Here is a 2,988-nt window from a genome sequence, read left to right as displayed (position 1 = left end):
CAAATGCCATTATTATTATTATTATTATTTGTTCATTTACCTATCATAGCTGCACCACCTCATTGTTTTACAGAGGGGAGTCCTTAAGGACAGTTTGCTGTTACAAACTGGACCAAGATGGGATTTTTATACATTAGGTGGCTTTGTTTTTAGACCAGGATAAGCAAGGATAAGCATAAGTAGGCTCATGACTCTAACCCTGTTTTTCAACCGACAAGACTATGTCTTTGGTTTCCTTTGAACATATCACTCGTTACCACTTTTTTTTACTATTTTTTGTAATGACTCCATGTGTGCTGAGCTAGTGATTCCAATGCTTTCTTTAGAGAAATGCAGAAATCTTCTTTTTCCTAGCAGTTCTCAGTGATCATTCCATTTACCATATCAAATCCAGATTGCTTTTTTTTTCCTCTTGGAGCATGATCAGGGCACTTAGAATGTTGCAAATGCTTACAAAACAGATAAGAAATGGAAAGAAGCCGAGTTTTATAGGAGCAGAAAAAACAAAAAAAAGCAACAAACCTCCAGCTACAGTTACTATCTTTTTCCCCCGCCCCCTCAAGCTGCCAATAGATTGCAACTTCTCTTCCAGCTTAAATTTCCCTCTGCAGGTCCACAGGGATTTTGTAAGCTTCCAGTTATCTAGTCAGGAAGGTTGCTTAGGGGTTATTTCCCATAGGGAAGCAGAAGCATACTGTTGCCTTTGCCATTCCGATTTCTAAAGAATTTTACACTGTGATCCAGGTACTGTGTACTTTTCATAATGTAAAATCCAGGGAGAAGTAACGATAGAGACTGCACACAAGGAAAGGACCCTACCTATCTATGGCAAAGGAGGACAGATAAGCTTATCTTACATTTCTCTCTAGGTTTTCTCTTGCAATAAGCCTCGTCAAATATCCTTTTTTCCATTGCTTCCTTCCTCCTTTGCAATGTTCCAGAGAGAGATGAAAGACAAACAGTCCTGATTTTTGAAATATTTCCAAAAGAAAAGAATCCAGGTCGAAAAATGTAAGCGATAAAGTGAAAGACATATCATCGTTTCCCAATGTCCAGGGTTCATAATCCCATATTCCCTTATGGTCTTCCAGTGGTAAACAAGTGCCACCTACAGCATGGATTAGAGGCAGATAAGATTCAATTAATGTAACCTGGGTCCTCTTCTTCTTGTGGAAAATAGATTTCTGCTCTGCCAAATCTAAGATAATTTATCTTGAAAACTCCATTAGCATTTCTTTTTAAGACTTCTTAAGAGGCCAAGGAAGGGAGAAAGCAGTTGGCTAATTTGTTTCTCTTGCACCAAATGCCTGACAAACTGAAAAAGCGGAAACAATATGCTGGTTAAAAAAAAATGCATTTCTTTTATTTCTAACCAACTGACATAGCCTGATGCCTTTCTTCTGGAAATTTGCTCTGTTAAGTGATGTGCTAATGTGATGTAAAAGAGGGAAAGAAGAAGAAGAAGAAGAAGAAGAGTAAGGAGAAGAATCTAAAATCATTGCTGTAGTTAATGCAAAAAGGCAACTTCTAGACTGTAAGCTACTTGTGGGCAGGGAACTTTCTACCTACTGTGCTGTACTGCACTCTCCCAGTGCTTAGTACAGTGCTCTGCACACTGTAAGCACTCAGTAAATACCACTGACTGAGACCGTCTCTTCATGTTGCCAACTTGTACATCCCAAGCGCTTAGTACAGTGCTCTGCACACAGTAAGCACTAAATAAATACGATTGAATGAATGAATGAATTAGTTGATGAAGGCTTTGAATCAGGTGGATGGTGAATTTCAGAGGTGACTGTGGGAATTCCTGGAAATTGAAGTAGAAGATTCACCACAATCTCATGTCTTTTTGCAGTTCCATCCTACGATGCTACCAATTATTTAGACTTAGAGAGATAAGATCAGTGTCATGGTGGGCTATTGATGACCCTCAAGGATACTAGATATCTTTCACCAATACTGTCACAATAGATACCTTACACACCAATCCCGTCACAACTGTGAAAACAGATGATAATCAGATCAACTAGGATAAAAACCTACTGTCTGATAAGAAACTGGGCAATGGGTACTCTACCAATCCTCCACACAAGTCTTGTCTTGTCTTACACTGTCAAATTGTTTCCGACTCATACTGACTCCATGGACCCACCTCTCCCAGAATGCCCCACCTCCATCTGCAATCATTTTGGGAGTGTACCCATAGGGTTTTATTGGTAAAAATACAGAAGTGGTTTACCACTGTCTTCTTCCAGGCAGTAAACTTGAATCTCTGCTCTTGACTCACTCCCATTGCACTGCTGCCCAGCATAGGTGAGTTTCGACTTGTAGCAGATTTCCTGCCACTCGCCAGCCACTGACCAAGCTAGGAATGGAATGGGTATGCCTCTGCTTTAGTTTCCTTCTTGTAGCTGGGACTGGTAGAGTACTGGAAACTCTCCAGATATGATCCTGAGAGGAGTCTATTCATGTGCCCAGGCTAATTCCTTTAAAAGGGGCTGAGACTGCTGTCAAGCAGCATGGCATAGTGGATAAAGCACGGGAATGGGAGCCAGAAGGTCATGGGTTCTGATCCCTGTTCTGCCACTTGTCTGCTGTGTGATCTTGGGCAAGTCACTTTACTTCTCTGTGTCTCAGTTACCTCATCTGTAAAATGGGGATTGAGACTGTGAGCCTCAAGTGGGACAGGGACTTTGTCCAACACAATTTGCTTGTATCCACCCCAGTGCGGGACAGGGACTTTGTCCAACACAATTTGCTTGTATCCACCCCAGTGCTTAATACAGTGCCTGGCTCATAGTAAGTGCTTAACAAATACCGCAATTATTATTATTATTCTTATAGAATGGCTACCACCATCAGGCAATTGTCTGGGAAGGATTGGGACCGAGGCCGGTCGGCTGTGTGAAATCTTTCTGGACCAGCCTACCCTTGGTTATTTTATCTCGAGGAAAATCAAATAAGGGTGTCCAGAACATAATGCCATAT

General features: G+C 41.2%; 1 non-coding gene across 1 annotated transcript; it reads right to left on the bottom strand.

Moving 5' to 3' along the window:
- Positions 1–2,323: 2,323 nt before the first annotated feature.
- On the bottom strand, positions 2,324–2,461 carry LOC119939821. The gene has a single exon (XR_005454784.1). It is a non-coding gene; the product is annotated as a small nucleolar RNA SNORA7 (small nucleolar RNA).
- Between the last annotated feature and the right edge of the window lie 527 nt (positions 2,462–2,988).

Source organism: Tachyglossus aculeatus, chromosome 17 (assembly GCF_015852505.1).
Source record: "Tachyglossus aculeatus isolate mTacAcu1 chromosome 17, mTacAcu1.pri, whole genome shotgun sequence".
NCBI lineage: Eukaryota > Metazoa > Chordata > Mammalia > Monotremata > Tachyglossidae > Tachyglossus > Tachyglossus aculeatus.
The sequence above is the reverse complement of the archived record's forward strand: the minus strand, read 5'-3'. Positions and strand labels throughout refer to the sequence as shown.